Source organism: Photinus pyralis, unplaced genomic scaffold (genome assembly GCF_008802855.1).
Source record: "Photinus pyralis isolate 1611_PpyrPB1 unplaced genomic scaffold, Ppyr1.3 Ppyr1.4_LG6, whole genome shotgun sequence".
Taxonomy (NCBI): domain Eukaryota; kingdom Metazoa; phylum Arthropoda; class Insecta; order Coleoptera; family Lampyridae; genus Photinus; species Photinus pyralis.
The window spans coordinates 30,120,864-30,143,258 of NW_022170663.1; positions in this window are offsets into that span (position 1 = coordinate 30,120,864).

Consider the following 22,395-nt stretch of genomic DNA (forward strand, 5'->3'; position numbering starts at 1 on the left):
ACAAACTGCGTCTTAATTAAAACAAATAGGGCTAACTGCCTGTAATTTAGCGTAAACAAATGTACACGTTTTTCAACCGTCGCGAATACTAGCAGCAACAGCAGCCCCGTTTACTAGTCGTCTTCAGTATTTAAGGAAACTTCCACCACTAAATAAACTCCTTCTTTAAACAAAAATTCCAAATAACTCACCGGTGACGGAAAGCACAATCTAAAGAACAGAATCAAGGGAGTTATATGGAGCGACAAGGAGTTGGGAAGGCTAAGCTTGCAACGTTGCGACTTATATGCAAAAATTAACGCTATAAATTTGTTGTTTTAGAAAAAGCGGTTGGTCCTATAGTTAAGGGCTATGTGAATTATAAAAGCCAGTATAAGTGAAGAAGATTAGTGCCAACATTCTTCGGCGATAATTAGCAAAGCGGTAATAAGTAGCAATATTAACTCAGGTCTGCGAAATTAAAATCCGAGACGATGGGCCAAGGTTGCCAGTAATAACAGTTTGAACAGCAAAAGGTACTATTTTATACTTTAAATCGTTTACGGTTTGAGCGCGTTATCAGTAAATAAATTAAACTGAATCGCCATCCGTATATCTGCATGCGTCTGAAGGAACGGTTGATTATTTACATTAGTTTGCTTAAAATACCAATAATCGCAAAACTTATTTATGGACGTGCGATACAAGGTTTTTTGTGTCGCAGTAAAAAATTGGAAAGAGAAAGTTAAAATGTTCATTTTGAAATTTATATTTCTGCGTACTCATGACCGGGACTGGAGTCATTGACCTCTGATGACTTTCAAAATGGAATATGATACCGCAAAAAATGAGATCATTTGAAGTTTGATAACCTTAAAAATAAAACATGACAACATAATAAATTGCAGTTGATCTTTGATGACCTTGAAAGTAAAGTAGTACACCGCAACAATTAAAATGATTGACATTAGATGACCTTGAAAATAGATCTAAAAATTTCATTGACCTGGGATGACCTTGAAAGTAAACTTTTACACCGCAACAATTGTGGCAATTGACCTCTGACTATCTTGAAAATGGAAAATGACTGCACAAAAAAATGAGATAATTGTCCTTCGTTGACCTTCACAATGGCGTATGGCATCGCAAAAATGGAGGTCATTTAATTTGTATAGCCTTAGGAATTTAATATGGCGCTACAAAAAAAAGGTCTCTAATTACCTTAAAAATTAACTAGGACAACACAAACACGAGTTCACTCATTGAACTCTGATGACCACTGCAAAGAAACTGAGGTCGCTGACCTTTGATAACGTTGAGATGAAATATGACACCTCCGAAAAACTGGACCATTCACCTTGAAAATGAAGTATGACAAAAAATAGAAAAAACAAAATTGACCTCCGGTGACTGAAAGTAAACTATAATATCGCAAGGGAATGGATGTTATTGAACTTGAATAGCCTTCGAAATAAAATATGACTCCTTAAAAGGTCATTGATTTTGAAAATGAGGTCATTGAACTTGGATGACGAAAATAAAATAAGTAAATGAAATTGCAAAAATGTGGTCATTGGCCTTTGCTAACCTTGGAAATCAAATTCGAGTATGACACCACAAAAGTGGGTACATTAGTTTCTTATGACCTTGAATATGACACCGAAAAGAAGTCATTGAGCTTGGATACCCTTAAAAATAAAATGGCACCATAAAAACGTCCTGGAAAAGTGAAATAAGGTACGACAAATAGGTTCATTGAACTTTTATGACCTTGAAAATAATATCGCGTTAAACATGGGATCATTGTCCTTTGAAAGTGGAATATGATCACACAAAAAAATATGGGGGTCATCAACCTCCAATGACCTTGAAAGCGAATGCCCTTGAATTTCACCTCGATCTACTTTCCAAGATCACCGCCACGTGGCACACGACCTTTAAACTTTACCTTGACCTATTTTGCCAAGTCCCTACCAGATGATGAGTGGCCTTGAACGGAGCCAGGTTCGGCCTTGTATATCTACTGTCAGGAAAACCAAGATTTCCAGCCACTATTAATGATGAAAACGTTTACTCAAGATCAACTGGAGTATATACAAGAAATGAACAAATTATAAGTACCTTCAAGCAATTAGAACGGAGCGAATTCAATTAGTAGAGGCGATCAAGGCCGACAAGAACCAGGAGAAAAAAGAAGCTCAAGGGAAAGAAGAATGTAGCAGTGCATCTGAAGAAGAAAGAAACAATGGAGAGTTTGGAGAAAGTAGGACAGAAACCTGAAGAAATCAGGACCTGACAGGGAAGTGTAGCGGAAATTGCCAATGGAATAGGAGGAGAAGAGAAGTTATCTAAAACACAAGAAGGTATTCAGTTAAGGACAAGAGGAATAATGAGAAGAGGCTACGAAATTGAAAGAAAGAAGGAAAAAAACACCAGAAAATTTTAACAGTATTATAAACTTACACGCAACAACCTCACTCTTGCCCAACCAAACCCATTAAATTATTTTCTCGTTCGAATTTGATTTCGATTCAGTTGGCTCAACAACATGAGGGGGTATTGTAACGGGCGTTTAATATTTTCAATTTAAAGCTGTATTTACTACCTACATTATAAAGGTTCAGATTGTGTCTTTAATGTTATAACTTTAATAATCATATTATGTTAGGTCAAAGTACCCATAGTAAGGGAAGTGAGAATCTAGGAGAATAATGATAGCACTTGAAAGGTGAAGAGTTCAGCGTTGTTTAATTACTAGGTGCCATTCTGAAGGGACGCTAATTCATTGGCAAAGATAGGTAGGGATTAATCCGGAGAAAAATTTTGGGTTGATTCAGTCACTGACCAAAAATTAATCACGCAGACAGCCACAAAATTCGGTCTGGAGCAGCCAGGGACTGGAAAAGTACCCTAAGCGAATTAATTAAACGTGTTATTGGGATCTACTCCAAACAAAAGATTATGTGCAAGTAAAAAAAACATTACCGCCTACTAAATGTAGTTCGGACGTATGAATTAAGGACGAGTTCAAAGAACCATTGAAGGCAGTCGTCGTTAAGATCCAATTTGCCATTATTCATTAGGGATTTTCCTGAAATATCATCTCCTGACGGCCGTACCAAATCTGCCTTTTATCCCAAGAATGTTTTGTAGAAGGTACTATTTGTCTTGTGGTCATTGTCTAAAAGAAAGTTTGGTTTTTCTTTCTTAAAGATGCGAATCAATGGGCTAATTGAAGCCGCTGGTATTAAGTAGATTTACCGTTTATGAACTCATTGAAATTGGATTTGCTCAAAATTAGTTTTTCATTTAAAATTGGTTTATTATAGTTAAAAAAAGAAATATCCATATAAATGGATTCAACTTGATGAGCCATAAGCGGAATTTTTTATAAAAAACAAAAGTCTAAAACTCCCCGTTTAAAACTGTTGAAGGGTAGAACTCATAGAATAAAGATTAAAGCAGGGAAAAATGCACAAAATTTGAAGCAAAGAAATGCTAGGAGAATCATTTAAAATTGCGAGTGAAGCGTGGTTTCAGTCATCAAAAAACAAATCGAGTCCAAAGTAAGGAGTAAGTATCTTAATTTGGCCAATTAACGCGGTGAAAATAGTGAGACATTTATTAAACACTTGACTTGGCTGGCATCTTGACTACAGAAAGACATCTCCAGGCCAACACAAACGCGCTCTCAAAGAAAGTATCCGCATTTAGAACTTAACAGTCCTTCTAAAGACGGTTTAACAAAAACTTTAATCTCATTAAGAGAATCTGCAGCGGAAGAAAAAAAATAAGTTCGTATAATTGCGAGCGGAGACATGATGCTCCCTTGTAAATTTAAAAAGAAAACCCCCTATCCTTCCGTATATTTGATTAGATCAGTTCCTTAAGAGATGGCCAATAAAATTCCATTATTTCGGTACGGCTCATTTGCTCGTATATTAAATTCCTATTTCTCTTATCGGCGGATTTTCTTATATGTTACGTATCCCTAAATGTCTCATAAATCTTCGCGGCGTTCCCTCAAATGACTTTAAATTTGCAGTAAACGAGCTCTCTGGTCCCCGGTTGATCGAGATCGTTTGTGTGTCCTTTTAATTAGTAAACTAAATTACACGTAAACAATGGTAGATCGTAATTAAGAGCCAGAGTGTAAGGACGTATCTAGTTGTTTTCCGGCGCTAATTTTGTTTTGTAAGGAGAATGTCGCATCTCACGTTTTGTGCTCTAATTACTATCTCCATAGCTTGCGGCCTTTTAGACGACTAAGGAGCAGTTGTATAAGAAGAAGAGTTTTCTAATTACATAAGTACACAACTTCTTCACATTCCATGGTTTAAACGTTTAGAGTTATTTATGTATTCGATTGATTGACTTTTTTCTTCCAAACTGGCCAAAATTCATGTGTTGATACTAATTTTAGTCGCATCCCATTAAAGGAAAAGTTAGTAGTAGATTTAAATAAAATAATTGATTATACTATTGGTCATTAACAAATTAAAAAGAAGTATAAGTTACTATTGCAATTAGTAATATGTAACATACAAAAATAATAAAAATTAAAAATTGAGAGGGCCTATTTTCCCTTAAAGTATGTGGCTAGTGGAATTTCAAGAATAAATCTGTAAGGATTTGGTGGAATTAAAGAATGTCCGGTCTGCGCCTTTTCAATTCTTTAGAGCATTGTTTTCATAATGGGTTTCTGATTATCTCGAGACGAGATGGCGAAGTAGAGCCAAAGTCAGTACCTTAATTAGCCTTATTTACTCCAAACCACTGAATAAGCGTGAGGTCATTCGGTAGTGTGGGAAATGCAGAATGTAGAAAACGAACCAATAAGTAAAGGGCCGTGTTTCATTGATAAGAAGCCACTTTGTGAGTGGTGGTTAATAACAAAGGAAGAAATTAATGGATTGGATTAATGGAGTGGATTGTTTCGAGAACCCTAAGGACTCACCAATGTAATTGAAGAAAATCCGTTCACGGGCTCCCATTACACTGGTATTTCGAGTGACACCTTTTTACGAAAAACATCAGCCACCCCTTTCCCATAAGAACCCACATGGCGAAAAACTTCTTTACTTAAATACTTTTTTGTCGCTAAAATGTCTATGACAAGGGCAATTAATGATAAGATCTTTATCAATTAAACGTAGAACTTCAAAGAAATTGAGATATTTTCTTTGAAATGTTTAATGCAACTTGTTCACGAAGTGGTTTTACATTCTAACAACCTTTTTACAGCTCAAGTAAGCTGTTACTCAAAAGCCACTTGTGCAATTTAAGTCGTCGGTCACCGCTTTTCATTACACTTCAAGTCCCATAGTCCCAGAATTTAACAACAAAGTTTGACGATTACGCTCGTTCATTCGCCCTAATCGTCCAGCAATTTGTACGAGGTCACGCCGGAAGAAATTACCCGCGGACCGGCCAATTAAAAAAACATCTACCCTCACGAACACTTTTTTAATCTTTAATAACATCAAATGTAGCAGCGACGAGGAAGAAATAGCAAATTTAAAATACGCGGAGGCGTATAATAACTAACTGCGGCTTAGGGTGCGTTAAATGAGGTAAAAGAATCAAATTTGTGTAACGGGATGTGACATTGATTTTTCTTATTAAAGCAGTCGAAGATGTTGTATGTTCTGCGTGTGTGAAGTGACACTGACAATTTTGTTTTAGTTACAGTGATCTAAATAAGAATTTTTGATTGGCCACTCACCCGCCGGAAATATCCCAAGGGATAGAGAGAAGTTAATTACAAAATAATGCCAGAAATATCAGCTGATGTTCTTTGCATTTTCTGGATTATGCTGTAGATGTAGATGATAAGGTGTAAACAACTAAAACCTGCCCATAAATATACATTTCATACGAAGACAGAGCTTTTAAATTGGAATATTAGATGTCGAGAAAACTACCTCAGTTTTCTGGGATATGCTGTAATTGACAAGTGACAAACAAAGGAAAGGGCAACATAATTTTATGTGGCGAGGGTTTCACTATTGTGGCTCATGGTCGAAAACGGAAGTTAGCCTCGAAATTCGTATCAAACCAACCCGCGAGTAAATAACCTAACATTAAAACGCATTGTGATAAATAAAGGAGTTTTTCGGATCTTTTTGTCAGCAACCGAACCAATAGTTAATAGATTGGGAAAAATTAATATCAACACAGCGAAACACTAGAATTTTATTCCTGTGCGTAGTCACCATCTCGAGTATTAGCTTGGATTCGCGATTCATACGAATTTTTCATCCGTTTTTACGGGAGAGAAGGGAATGTTATTCGAGTCAATTATAGTGTTATTTTAAATTTTTTAATTTCTATAAAGTAGTGGCCGGGTATTTTTAGAAATTTTCATAATTAATTTTGTTCGAAGTAATTTTAATATTCCTAAAGGAATCGACCTATGAGAATTCTTTGCATAGAATAGATTAAGGTGTTGTATTTAATTTCAGTATTACCATTCCTTTGGTTGCATTAAAATTTTGTTTTGTTTAACAAGCAGAGGTGTGTGTTAGTGTGCATACTTTAAACAAGGGAACGTACCAGTAATTTCTTATGTAGTAAGGATGAAAGTTAACAGGTGACCGCGAGATAGGCATTGCGCTTGTATTTCTTTTTATGAGCCAAACAGATATTTCAAGTCATATAGTTTGGCAAACAAAATGGAATTTCATCGCCTTTGTTTTTATTAATATATTCACGTTTATATGCGTAGTGTAGTAGATCATTTTCTTATTACTGAGCTAGCCGTGGGCCAATTAAAAATTAATTGCCACAATAACATTTTTGCCATTTTTGCAGAGGTTCAATTTTATGTAATACACGTGGAGTCTAAGCGCTTACAATGGCCAGATTCCTTTCAAAAGTTCGTTGTTGGGATTGTTTGGCAAATGATGCTGGACTACGGTCTTGACTGGTCATTTCCTTGTGAAGGTTTAGGGCGCCAGCATGTCCCCCACATAAGCGAAATTAATTAGAAATATGTGACGGTCTAGTTGAATCAGATCCATCATTATCTAGTGTGTTTTTTTGCAGAATTCGTGAGAATTTGCCGTCAGGATACGTTCCGGGGTGTTTGGCAATTCGAGTTTCTGGTGCTGTGATTGGCTGAATGATTGAATTGTATTGGTCAAACAGAGCCGGATGTTCAATAAGCGTAGCTGTGGCCGCGAGACAAGTCGTTTGGTATCGGTAACAATATTATTGTGCTGCAAGTAAATTTCCCGCCACAAGATATTTTAAAAATTTAAAAAGTTTCGTAACTTCTGGATCGCCGGGTAAATTCTTTGCAGTTATCCAAAAATAAAGGGATAGCAAGGTGCAACATGCAAAGGAAGGGGAGTAGAAACATCATTCGTTGGCGAAGAGAATGGGGTTCGTTTCAATGAATTTTTCAGTCCCTTCAAATTGTAAAGTTTTTTCTTCCATTTAAATGTTTAAGATTCATTTAATACCCGCCAGGCCATCTGTATATTTTCCTTGTAAGTTCGTGTAAGTTAGATCGATGTTACCGATTTTATTTACTAGTGTTTTATTGTACCGCTAGAGGTCACGCGCAGTACCAAGTTCTTTAAATATTTGTCTCCTTCTCTTGGTTGAACGCTTTCGTACAAGGAGAACCTGCCGAGACGATTTATTTCTGTCATTGAATTTGTTATAAATTCAATGATTTCTGTTTCGTTGATCGTTACTTGTAAATCGATTAGACACGCGCGCCATTTTTTGACTCGATTTCTTTTCTGTTTGGTTGTTCTCTTTGCCTACATTTGTCTCCACATTGAGCCTTACGACTATTACCTTCTACATCCCATGCCACACCTTTGGAAAAGTACTTAACCGCCTGTTGTCTAGAAATTTAGTGATTTTTGTTTTGTAAAGTAGTTTTCTTGGTGTGTTTGTACAATGTACAGAGTGGCCAACTAAGAATGCGAGGTACTGTGTCTGAGAATCTATCCATCGTAGAGGCTTGCGATACAAAAAGTTATTACTAAAACGGCCACGAGCAAAACCTGGAAAATATTTTTAAGTTTCTGAAATGACCGCTAGGGGGCGTAACTGCAATCTGGAATCTAAAAAAGTGATGTTTCTGTAAACTACGATATATTAACCTAACAAAAAAATGCCCGGTCTCTGAAGTCGGCGATAATCTGAACCTTTTTTGTTTGACAATTTTTCCTGTAGCTCTAAAATTGAAGTGGTGGGGGTTATTCAAGGTTTTCATAAAGAACACCCTGTATCTTCCAAACGGCTAAGCCGATTTAAAAAAAAGCCGAGTTAGTTAAAAAAAAATCGAACCAACGCATTTAATTTTTTTGAGAAAATTAACCATTTCTGTCGGAATGTCGAAAAAAGCCCTCAGGCAGCGATATGTGAAACTAACAAAACTTCAAATATTATAATATTTGTAGCCGAAGAATAACTCTTTTCAATTAACCCGAGTTTGTTAAAATCGGCTCAGCCGTTTCGAAGATACAGGGTGTTCTTTACGGAAACCTTTGAATACCCCTCCCCAGCACTTCATGTTTAGAGATACATGAAAAATTGTCAAACAAAAAAGGTTCAGACTATCGTCGTCTACAAAGACCGGACATTTTTTTGTTAGGTTAATATAGCGGAATTCACGGAAAAATCACTTTTTTAGATTCCAGATTGCAGTTACGCCCCTAGCGGCCATTTCAGAAACTTAAAAATATTTTCCAGGTTTTTCTCGTGGCCGTTTTATTAATAACTTTTTTACCGCAAGCCTCTACGATGGACAGGTTGCCAGATATAGTACCTCGCATTCTTATTTGACCACCCTGTACATATGTTTTCATTGCCCTTATAGTTTAAACAATTTCAATTTCAAAAATCTCGAACGAATTGTGAGCTTCGTATGTATATGTGTCGCCATGTGTTAGCACGCAACCTTATCTCAATACAACTGGAGCTACATAAGCGCAACAACCGCAATCAAATAGCAGCAGTTCTCGTCGGAAAGAAGTGGCCTCTAGATCTGCGATTTCAGGTGTAACCTCCGCCTCATTTACTAACCTGCATTCTTTTTCAGGGGTTATTTACGAAAATAAGGACATTTCCGTTAAGAAATTATTAAATATTGTTCTTTTATTTCCCTTCCTGTGTATCCTCGAGAGGACGATTGTTATCAAGAGCATATCGGAACAATCCAATATAAGAAAAAGGACGAATCCTAATTTATTAATCCATTTTGTGTAAACCAGCAACCCTAAAGCCAGTAATTATCAACGTACCTCCTTATTCAAAGGACACCGAAATCGAGACTTATATTGAGTGTTTTACGTGTGATCAGGTCATTTTGGAATTGGATGAGACTTGTTCGAATTGATTTTAATTAATAGAAACTCCCGAGCGGATGAATGCATTAAAAACTCTCATTAGATTCGGATTTACAGCTGGATCGGGTAGATACGAAGAATAACAAGGAAACCGTAATAGAGATTTAGAATGGACTACAAATTTATATTTTTCCGAACGACTTCTACATAAATTGGTGGATTCGAAAAAAAAAACTGAAATAAATTCGGTGCCATTACAGTTTTTAGATACGCTAATTATACCCGCTAGAGTTCGCATAAATAAATACATTGACGAAATTTGCATAACATCGCGAGCTCTACCGAAAAAAAAAGTGTATTACTGCACAAATGAGTCGGAACTTAATGGTGTTTTTGAATGTTTTGTGTCCGTGAATCATGCGGAAGGAATTTATGACGCATATTTTCCGTATATACACCCTCGCTAATTAACACGAACCATTGTAGTGTATAACGTACCTACACGGGATTTTAAACGCGGCCATATGTTACGCGGGCGCGTATCGCCGCCGTTTAAACTTCGCAATTAAACTCATTATTCTTAAGTTTTTGAAAGTTGCGTACTATCTTATGTGGATTCTGCAAACTTACGATGGAAGTGACGTGTTATTGTATAACTTTCGTAATATTCTAATGAACATCGCAATGAGGTTCGGTTGTAATCTAATCTAAAGGGAGGTTTTTGTGCGATAGCTCTGAGCGAATATGAAAGATGAAGTTTGTAGACGAGAAGTTCGCATACAAGGGGCTTTTCAACGAATTTATGCAACTGACAATGCAACGTACATTAAAACAATTAGGAGTAGAACCGTATACCGTTTATAAATGTTATTTTATACTCACTTCTGTTGTGTCAGTACAGCCATTTAAGTATTTTTTATATACAAGGTGTCTGGAAAGCTGAATCTTCGAAACAACATTGTTTTAAAGAAACTTTTTATATATGTACTGTAAGAAATCTAATAAATACAGTTTTATGATCATTTTATGTATCAAATAATAAAACTATTTTGTTTAGTTACCGTTAGTTGTTGCCCCCTGTATCACCCTTCCGCCTCTTTCCATTACCACTACCAATAACCAGCTTCCTAATATAAAAACGAGTGTTTGATTTGTTAAATTGTGATTTTAATGTTAGTCTTTTATTGTAAATGTAGTTGGTAATTGTTTATTAATTGATTTAAATCTATTTGTTGCATTTAGTTTGTATGGTAAATATAAATCGGGATACTAAGGGAAAGGGAACATTTAATCAATATCACGTGCGAGATAAGCGATGCAGGTGTTTTATCAGTTCTGGCGACGTAGTGGAACTGTCGTCGAGTTAATAACGATGTTTATGAGAGGAGGTGGATTTTGTCTAAATAGGAAGAATGAAGAGAAAACGAGTCTGTTTCGGGATATTTTGAAAGCGAGCGTACATATCTGTGGCGCTAATTTTGGTACCGATAGTCTAGCCGGCTATGCAATTAAAAAAAAAGGAACGTACTCGTCCTCATGTTAGAAAAATAATGCGGAAATAATTTAAATGTTGTGCAGGAAGTTTTTGCGCATGAAATTTTGAGTTTAAAAAGTTTATTACATCACATATTTCTTGTCCTGGCCAGTGTATTGGATTATTATACAGAACAGAATTTTCATAATTTATTTTTGGATCTCGACCGTTTGCAAACGGGGCGTGTTGTATTCAAAAGGTACTGTTAGCCTTAAATTTTTCTTACAGGATTCTTTTGTATTTCATTTGCTTTTGTTTCTGTATCAGAATAAATACTTGGAATTTTTTAATGTGTCAATTTGAATTCCAATTTGAAATCACATTCACATTTTTCTAATTTCTTTTTATCCGAATGATATTTCCGGTTTTATTTTTATTATTTCCAGTGACCGAACAGAAGCGAGTCTAGGGAGTAAATTTATAGTCTCGAATTGGGTAAAGGCAGGATTGGTCGCGTCGTTTTCGTTGGTTCTTTTTCGGATTTTTCTACTCGGCACTCTGAAATACGGACAACGGGAAAACGGGGAAAGGCAGTCGCCAGCCACCAATACTTGAGCGTACAAACAATTTTCCGCGTAAATTTGGTAAACCGCAGAACAATTTCAATGCGTTTGAGAGTCTGAATTGGAGTAGGGTCATAGTGTACAAAATTGTTCGATTAACAAGTCAGAAACACTAAGGCATGCACAGTTGATCCAAGAGTCAAAGTGCGTACTGCGTAGGCATGAAAGAGCCCAACTCAAGGAAGGAATAAAAACTGCCGAACGCTAAAGGCACGAAAATTGTAGGAAATGTTCCTTAAGCGTATTAAAAACCTTTAAGAACCCTGGTTATCTGTGACAGACTCTAATGGTTTGCTATAGGCTTTAAGAGCTTATAGTTGGCTTGTTTAATAGTCTTTGATTTTCCTCGTAAATGGTATCGAAAAGTCTCCAAGAGGCTTATAGGGCTTTTTGATAGCCTTTAACGGCTCTTAAAATTCTGCCGGAAGTATCATTGTGGCGCCCTATCGAATTTTAGAGCAAAAGAAGACTATTTCTTCATGTACCATGAACGGCTCAGAGATTGCGGGTTGTTCATTTCCGTCACACGTGGCACTTTATGTTGTTCGGCGAATGGGACCATGAGTAGTGCAGCAAGGGCAAACCTGGCCCAGTTTAAGGTCGCTCGCCATCTGGTTCTGACTGTAGAAAGTTGGCCAAGGTGAAGGTCACTTGTCACGTGACTGTGACCTTGGAAAGTAAGTCAAACAAAAGGGCATTCGTTTTCAAGATCATTAAAGATTATTTGTGTTGTCATATTTCACTATCAAGGTTGCTAAGAGTTTGTAATGTCAATTTCATTTTCAAAGTTATCAAAGGTCAATGGCCCAAGTTTTATTTCATTTTTGAGACCATCAGGATTAAGGTTTCCATTTTTGCGGTGATATACTCTACTTTCAAGGTCATCAAAGGTCAATGGATCCTTTTTTCATTTCATTCATTTCATTTTTATGGCAATCAGAGGGCAGTACCCTCATTTTTGTGTTTTCCCCAGGTCATCGGAAGTGATTTTTTATGGTGTCATACTTCTCAAGGTTATCAAAGTTCAATGACGAGTTTAGGGGTGTCATATTTCATTTTTAGCGCATTTTTTTAGAATTAAATAAATATGCTATTGTTTGCGGTTTGTCCGTCCGTCCGTCCGGACCCATTTCTACGGTTTTTAACTACTTCTAGGGGAATGGTCCTAGAGTCCTGAAATTGTTTGCAGTAGGTAGCCTATACCTTGAAGGTGTGTCAGACGGCCATCAAATTTCGCTGTCTAAAAGGGGGGAGGTAGAGGGAGGGGGGAGTGGAAGTAGTTTTATCCTTCATGGTACTCTACTGAAAGGTCTCAACGAAAGGAATTAATTTCTACCAACCATAGTCCTCCTCCTCGAACCCTTGTCGTGATCGGTTTTAATTCCTTATATCTTAAGAGTGAGTTGTCAAAGGAAAGTACCTACAAAGGGCGTTTGGGACGTTTGGAAGAAATAACGGGTTGGGCAGAGGAACGTAACACATTTTAATTTTTCCTAGCGCGGCCGGATCAAAAGAGAGGTGGCTTCACGAGTAAAAAGTAGACAATTGAAGGTTTACAATTCTTTATTTACTGAAAATAATATCGTTCAAATGATGTCCGTTATGAGAGATACAATTATCCAGGCGTTTTTCAAAATTTTCAAAAACTTTGTTTAACAAAGCCGGCGTTAATTCTTCAATATTAGTCCGAAATTCGTCGAGTGTTCGAGGTTTAATAACGTACACCCTCTGCTTCAAATATCCCCACATGAAGAAGTCGCATTATGGATAAATCCCGCGAACGTGGCGCCCAGGAAAATTCAGTTTGCGGGTACCAAATGTTTTTCGCAAGAAGTCCAACGTTGTTTTCGACGTATGTCATGTGGTACCATCTTGTTGAAAAAAGGTGCGGCTTAGTTTCCGTCTACGCTTCAATTCCGGTATTACAATTAATGTTGGCAGCATAGCTACATAGAGCTCCGAGTTGATAATTCGCTCGAAAAAGTAAGGCCCGACTATCCCCCACTCGGTTCACCGTTCGTTGTAACCCTGGTGGCTTCTTTTTAATCGCCGAAACCGTCTCTCGAAAGTTTTGAATCCATAAGTTCACCGTATTACGCAATGGTACGGGATCACGCGGGTTTAGATTACATTTAGCGCGAAACTCTCCAATAGTCTGTGTTATAAAAAAAAGCTCACTAATGAACGCGCGCTGTTGCGGTGACCACTTCTCCATGTTGCCACGGAACTACTAAATAAAAATTAACCTTCAACCGTTCATTTTACTCTCCCGGAAGCACAAACCCCTCCGTTTCGATACGGTCGCGCCAGAGATCGTTAAATGTGCCAGGTTCCTCTGCCCAACCCTGTATAACCATTGGACATTTAAATAAAATTTGATACATTGGAATAAAACCAAATTTAACGCCAGTTTCCAAATTTCGTTTTGCGCATGCGCAGTGCCAACTTTCTTATTTATGTAACAGAACTCGAGTTTCTAAACTGAATTTGTCGTTTGCGAGAACCACCCTGTATAGTAACGATTGGTTTGGGCTTCGTTACATAAAAAACCGTAACTTCGAAAACTTTACACGGTGCCATGGAGACAAGGAGATGCCGTAATTAATTAGTCCGCCCACGACCGTTCCTGTTGGAATTTTGAAGTCAATTTTGTAACCACCGAAGGCATGCCAAAGATGGGGAACAATTAATGTTTTTTGGTGTGAGCGCCGTTAATTGTTTGTAGGCCGTTTTAGTTCCCCATAGTAAGTAAACGCAAGGATAGAACAAGTTCCAAAATTTTGGAATTTTGGTGTCAAATTTTGCGCGCTTAATTACCGAAGCGATTGACATATGTTCTGGAATTGTAGCACGAACAGAAGAGCGAAGACAGCGAGAAGTGGGCAATTCCTTGTTCCACTACTACCAAATTGGGCTTTTTAGCGCATTTTTTAAGAATTAAAAAAAATGTGCTATTGTTTGCGTTTTCCCACTTCTGCCGTTTTGAACTACTTCTAGGGGAATGGTCCTAGAGTCCTGGAATTTTTTGCAATAGGTAGTCTATACCTTGAAGGTGTGCCAGACGGCCATGAAATTTCGCTGTCTAAAAGGGGGGCCCCCCACGAATTATTTCCTGATATGCTGTTTTTGAAAGTAACACGTGCATAACTTTTACATACGACAACCAATTGGTCTCAGATTGTGCATACGTATGCCTTTAGTGGTACCAAGTTAAACTTTAGGGAGGAGGGGGGGAACACATGTTCTACCCTTCATGGTATTCGAATGAAAGGTTTCGGGTTAAAAATTAATTTGATCTCTCATTGTATTCTAATTATAGGTCTCAACGAAAGGACGAAAGGATTTAATTTCTACCTACCATAGTCCTCCTCCTCGATCCCTTGTCGTGATCGGTTATAATTCCTTATATTTTAAGAGTGAATTGTCAAAGGAAAGTACCTACAAAGGGCGATTGGGACGTTCGGAAGAAATATAACCATTGGGCATTTAAATAAAATTTGATACATTGGAATAAAACGAAATTTAACGCTAGTTTCAAAATTTCGTTTTGCGCATGCGCAGTGCCAACTTTCTTATTTATGGAAGGAATTTCGTAGGGGTGTTTAAAACAAATGCGGTTTACCTGCACAAGGGTTGTGCACAATTTGTACTTGTTTAAAATATAAACGCACAATGACCTAATTTTTTGGGGCGTCCTATTTTATTGCCAAGGTCATTAGAGGCCAAAAATCGCATACGTTGCGGTGTCAAATTTTACTTTCAATGCCATCCAAGATCAATGCCCTCGTGGTGCGGAACGCCAGTCTCCGTGAATTGCATTTATTAAAGTATACCCAATATTTCTGTGTGTTTATCTCGTATCCCGAAATATCCAGACCAAATTTCAATAACGGAGAAATTAATTTGTGTGGTTATCATAGCAACGAGCTGCAGTTACCAAAGAATGCTAATCTACCCTAGGGCAATTTATTCACAACGCATGAATCACTTGATCTCTATGGTAATTTTCAAATAATATGGACTAAAGGTATTTTAAAATATATTTTTGTATTTGAAAAGAAAGACACCGTATATCATTACAGTGATATGTAGGTAAAGAAATTCAAGAAGAAAGTTAAGTTTCCTATTTTGATGTACGAAACTTCAGTAGGTGAACTCTTTCTCATTTAAGGTATCTACAATGAAATACTGCATTATGAGTACTCCATGCTGCATTGAGCTAGTCGTTGAATATTTTGACACGTTTCAGAGAAATTATTTCAAAAACGTTGTATCGAACCATTACAGTTTTCTACCGAAATAAAAGTAAGCTTAATAAAAGCATAAGAGAATGAACAAATAAAACCTCATGGAATGTGGAGATTTTCACCAAAACCAGGTTCATGTGACATCTCGTAACTTGCGAGCTTCGTGGAAAGGTGGTGAGCGCTTTGTAAATAAATTGACACACAAAGCAGGAATTCCGGCACATGCTTAAATAAAATGAACTTACCGAGTCGCCGCCTCGTGCGTGCCTCATTAAATTTTGGAAATTAAATTTCCTAAATGTTCGTCATTAATTTAAAGCTTTTAGGTGCTGATCTCCAAAGAAGAGATTAATGCGCGCTGGAATTAATTACAACTGCTAATTACACTTTGGTCTTTACACAATACGTCATCGAAGGTTCTTTCGAAACTTTAATACTTTATAACGCTAATTAATGTAGGCCCCTTTCGAGAAAAATGTTTACCGTGAGGATTTGGACGATTGATACAGCGGAAAAAGGTGGACCGGGCCACGTTTCGCGAAAATCAATGGCGGAAGTCAGATAAATCCTATACGTTATTGCCTAATGCTGAATTTCCAAAATCTATTCAATTTTGTAATATTAATAAATTTCGTTGTGATTTTTTCTCAGATTTATGTTTTCACTTCTGTATTCTTCGGGATGTAATAAATTATACATATTAGAATACACTTTTCGTTTAGAGTTTCCTGAAATATTGCCACTGAAGGCTATCATTTCTTTTAAATGGGGTATCTAGGCGCCCACACCTTTCTTAGGATTATACATCTCTTCTTCCTTAACATGTTTTTTTTCCTTGCAATTCGTAGCGTTCGCTTGTTAGCACTTTTGTTAGGGGGTGACATACTGTTACATTTGTTGATATTTCATGTTTTTGACGCTTATGTAAAATTACAAATAGAAACAATGTTATTACACATTTGCTACTCGTTTAAGAGCAATTCGTCCGCCTCTTTTTTCCCGAAAGATCTCAAGCGCTTCCACCATATTCTTGGAGATTACGTCACATCCGCCTTCATTCATTGTCGCGGATGACTAATCTTTCATGGCGCCTCGATGTCTATGGAAATTTCTGGAATGTTCGCTACAATACAATCTTTATTGAAACAATTTTTATTCAAATGTCATCCTTAAATAAATACGTTCCAGTTGTACTAATATCTCCAACGGGCAAGGCCAGGTTTCTGCTGTTCGAAATCCTTCCGTCGCAGTAGGGTATGAATAGGTACTACAAAAAAACTAATTTACTTGACCTAAAACTAAGAGCAGTATCGCGTGCGAACATTTCCGCTTTATGTTTCAGACGGTGTATTTTATAACGTTCATTAGCAAAAATAGGGCAAAGCCTGCACCATAAATTTATTAAATGTGTGTGCTATTTTAAATGGTTGATGCAACGAGTACATTTAATCAGAATAAATCATACTTAAAGCGGGAAAATTTTATTGCGAGCAACCAGACATTCATTATCAAATCCTGAAACGAGCTCGGTTAACCTTAATGCATGAAACCACTTAAAAGTTTTAATTGTCGTGTAAACAGTATTTAAAAGTAAAGAAAGCGGACGTTTTAACCCTCTTTTAATGAAAAAGTTCTAGCGATAGGATTAATATCGAGTAATTCGATGTCGCCAATTCAATTCCGTGTCGTTCAACCAATCAATCAAACTTCCAGCGTCATAACTCCATACATTTCATGTACACGAGCTACCAAATTGACAATTCAAATATCACCGGAGTCCGCGTATACAAATGTATTTTCAAAATAAATTCGCTCGAGTGTAAGTATGTTAAGGGCCCTACACGTCAGCGGCACGTAATTTTACGACAAAAGTTAATGTTTTATTAGGTGTTCGCGTTCAAACTTTTACAACCCTAAAAATTGATCATCCAAGAATCCCGGATTGAATTTCAAATCGATTAGGATAGTCGTAAAAACTTTAATTGTCCCCCGACGGGGCTTATTCTAGTTAAAAATGGTTTACGGCACAATTTCTAGAACGTAATAAAAAGGCACTTGAGAAAATAATTTTATTGGTTTAGGGACTTTAAAATTAAATCAATTATGAGTCGTTTAGAACTGAGAGTGTAGGCTTTTAAAAAGGTTTATTATGGCATCGCGCAGTTTCTTTGTATTTTTAATTACGGGCTTCGTTGCCAAATAAATTGCAATCGTTAGAAAAAAAGTTCAAAGTCCTTAAAACGTCGTGATTGGATGGTAAAACATGCCAGTTGTGAATTAAGTCAGGTATTAACTGATAATAACTCACCCATTCTGTTGACAGAAGTATCTTCAAATCTTCCTCTATTTGTAATATTTTGGACCTCGCAGTGCTGTTCTCTGACGTGGTTGTGGGGCTTGTGTGCATCAATATGTAAACGTTTATTTTCTTCATTACAAAGCATTATTACTGTTAACGTTTATTATTTGTTGAAAGATCCCCGTAACTTTTGGGAAACAGTTTAGTAGATTGCTCCATCTATTGTTGGAATTTGAACTACGCAATTTTAGCGGGCATTTTGCCGGCGCCGTGCTATTTGGTTGTCCATTATCGACCTACATTCTTTTTTTGTGAGCTGTAACAAAGTGCACTTCGTTTGAGCCAACAGCAGTGACATTAGTTGAGAACGCACGGAATTTTAATTGCCGTCATCCATATTTTATTACTCTGGCAATTAAATTAAATTGTAAATTGAGGAATTAAAGTGAGCCGATTCGCCCTTTAACACTACTAGAAGCACCAGGAGGAGTCAATTAAACATATTTAAGATTTAAACTTATATATTGCCCTTATTTTTGGCAACAATAGTTTGTAGTTTTATGTATTGGATAACATTTACTGTAATTTACGATTCTTCATATACAGTGTGTTCGAAATAATAGACACCTCAATATCTTTTTTATTTGACGAGATTCGAAAAATTGCCCCGAATTCCGACAAACCGGAAGTGATACAGGAAGTTTTACAAAATTATATTTGGCAAATTTTTCGTATTCCGCCAATTAAAACAGGTATTGGGGTGACACTCTCTGTATATGGTAAATAATAAATACATTTTAAGAAATAACATGTAAATAGTAACGATAATTAACGAACTTCAATATTATGTAGTAACACATTTAAAAACACGATCGGTAAAACAAAATTCAGCTGGGCCTCTAAGGGGTATCAAAGCTTGGGTCTACTAAACTAGTGTTTCACTCCGTAGGAGGATATAATTGCGTTTTTTTACTTCTTTGTCGTAAGTACGCCATTTGCATTTTCCGTAATTGTAGTGTACCCTTTCCTTAGGTTTCGGCTGATATTTGTCATATAACAACTTCCATAGACGATTGCTGCATTCATCTATAATTGGCCTTCCTATTTAAGAGGTATGTACATTTTGGTTTATCAAGAAAGATGGGTTACCTTTAATTTTCTTTTAGGGTTTTAACTTTAGCGTTCAAATCTTGTGGTAACCCTGAGCTAGTGGACTGTTTATGCGTCAGGTTTGAGGAAACGCAGCGCCTACTCTACCTACCCGTTATGAATAATCCTGTAAATAATAATCAATCAATTAGGTGTGTCATCAAGTCAAACTGCCGAGTGGGTGAGTTCCTAAAGAGATGTTGGAACCTATTAGACCGACTAGTAGGATGAACCAGAGTGGCACTATTAGGACAAAGTGACACATCCTCTTCTCAGAGAAAAGTCTTTAAATTTGTAAGGATTCTTGGTGGGCTGCAGTGGTGACGAAGATTCTAAATTCTAAAATTCTAAATTCAGAATTTAGAGCGTTGTACGTATAATTTATGACTATTATTCGTGAGTAATTTCCTTCGAAATTCCAACGTGCTCGAGAATGTCAAGGTGAAGTTTTTGTTTGCAAGTTTGTGATCTTACCACAGCCTTATTTCAGGCTCAAATCGTCAGATTATTGAAATGCACACTTTTCAACACGTAGTCAACCCACCTTACAATTATCTGACGCGCTCGAGTAATTTCCAAAATCCCCTACTATAAAATTAAAACATGTAAAGAGGTTTTCGCTCTAAGGCGAGTAACTTTACAGCATTTTCCCATAGATACCATGTGTGCTAAAAAAGTTATTCAAGGCCAAAGTTCAAAATTTTCGGTTTTTTGGATTTTTCTCGACAATTGTAAGAGTTATCAAACATATAGCTTAGACAAAAATTGTAGATCATAAAATTATCTACAAAAATAGTTCTTATACTTTTTCTCCTAAGGATCACCATTCCTAAGGTATCGCCGTTCTAAGGGTTGAAGGATTTACATCCACATGATATGCGTACAAATAGACAGTCAGGCACATAATAAGTAAAAGTGCCTATTTGTGTCTCATATGTACTTATGAAATATACAATTCAGAGAATATACACTCAAAAGATACTCAGTCCCTTGCCCAGGCCCTTCTACCGCATGGTCTTGATCAAAATCAAAATCTCAAGGGCAGAAGAGGCCGGCCCGTGTGGCGCAGTTCAATTAATGCTGAACTGTGATGCTAAGGGTCCCTGCTTCGAATCCGGGTTCGGGCGTGGATATTTGTAAATGTGTAGTGGGTTGGGTTGGTAGAGCAGCCTTGGTTGAAACCCCGCCCACTCAAAAATAAAGGCAAAATAAAATAAAATAAAAATAAAATGGGGCCAATGCACTCTAGAACCTGAGAAATCAATCTCTCAGTGTAATCAGACATCCTATAACCTGTAAACACAACTCAAAATACCTGTGGGACCGCGCGATTTCTGTAAAATATTACAATCGCTCTCTGTTTGATAGGTGTACAATACATTTACATAGAATACAAATATCGCAGACCGCGCTTTCTCTGGCAGGGCCTTTACAGTTATTAGTCGTGGAATGAAAACGTTGATTGATGCAATTATCGAAATAAGAGCTTATTTTGTGGCGATGAAGCGGATGAAGATCCTTCATCCAGAAAGAAGAAGCAGTCTAAGAAGACATAACTGTTGAAATCGAAATGGAATTTCTGATTAAAATATTAACAGAAATCAGAAATGCAGTTTAAATTACCTATATCAATTTCAAAATCAATAATCATCATGCCGTATCATACAGTATTTTCCCATAAAAATCCGTCATAACAGATCGTGGAGCAGGCCTACCGGGGAAACCACGTTAAAAAGCGCACCAAGTATACTACCTCACCGGCGGTATGGAAATGTGTAGAATGTAACCCCTTCCAAGGGAAATATCTTAGGAATGATGATTCTTAAAGAAAAAAGTATAAGAAAAATGTTTTATGACCTACAATTTTTGTCTGAGCTACAAGTTTAATCAAACCTACCGTTTTCGAGAAAATCCAAAAAACCGAAAATTTTGACATTTGCCCTTGAATAACTTCTTTAACACACATTGGATCAATGGAGATTTTTGGTACTTTACGTTGAGAAATTAATTAATTAAAAGCCAAACTAGGATTTTTTATAATGTATAGTTTCTATGGGCGATCGATTTCGGGTGTTATTTTCCCATCATCAGGCCGTGCTGAACTTTACTTTATTACTTATTTCTATTGGTGTACCCAAGGTCTCTACCAAAATTCCGCTCTGTCGGAGTTTTTGTTAATTGGAATGTCTATTTTGACCGGACTATAGCTATGTGCGCTGTCTTTTTTACTAAAAACATAAATTTTAAAAATTGGGATTGCCCAGTCTGCGCATGCACACATCTGATTTTTACAATGTGCGATATGCTTACCATTACTATATGCATTTGAGGATACAATTTCAAGAAAATATCTCTGTAACTAAGAAAGTTCGCATTGAGCAGTAGTTAAGGTATTTCCTTGTTCAGGTGCCAAAGCCAGAGAAGCCTCGAACGGACGGACGAACAGAGAAATAAATAACCTCACTAACGTTGCTCAAGAACCTAAATTCTTTTCATGTAAACATTTTGGTGACCCGTCGGTGGTTCGCATTGTTCGAGGTAGCTCCCTACAAGCTGCAGTGACATACTACATTTAGGAAAAAGCGGGCAGTTTTAAATTATTAGGTATATAGGTTTTTTTTAAGATTACGTGCTTTATTTGTATAAAATTAATTGTTCATTTTAACAAAAGGTTACAACATTAACATATTTCAAATAAAATTGTTTAAAATACATAATAAAAAATTTACCGTGTAATTAAAATATAAAAAATTTCATTACATGCTGTCTGTGGTGGTACAGTGCCTAAAATACAAGCCGAATTTCTCTGCTGAACAGCTAAACTGATCCTTTGTTTTAAAAATTCAAAATAAAGTTTTTCTTGAGTTTTTTCAAATTTCTGAATCAATTTTTTTGCAGATGAACCCCAAGCGCCAAGTGTTTCAATACCGAAAGGGTAGAAAATAAAACGGTCTAGTAGATTACCATATTTTAGCATCTTTTCTTTTCTGCGGATTCTGCGGCAGATCCAGCAGCTGACGTCGATGAAACAATATCGCTTTGACTAACGGATACGGAAAAAGCACGTAAAAGTTCCCACGAACACGACTAATTCATTTGATGACGTAGATTAAAGCAATTAACTTTGTTCAAAAAACAAAAACCGTCGTAACATCCCACAGGCTGACTGCCCAAAAACACCCAAAAAACAGCGTTTAAAAAGTGCACTCATACTGTCGGACTACCACCGAAAAAAGCTCTCGCTTTTTGTTATGTTCTCGTATTTAAAAGATATGCTCCCTTACACCTTAAAAATCTCCTTTGAGGTTTCGTAAAC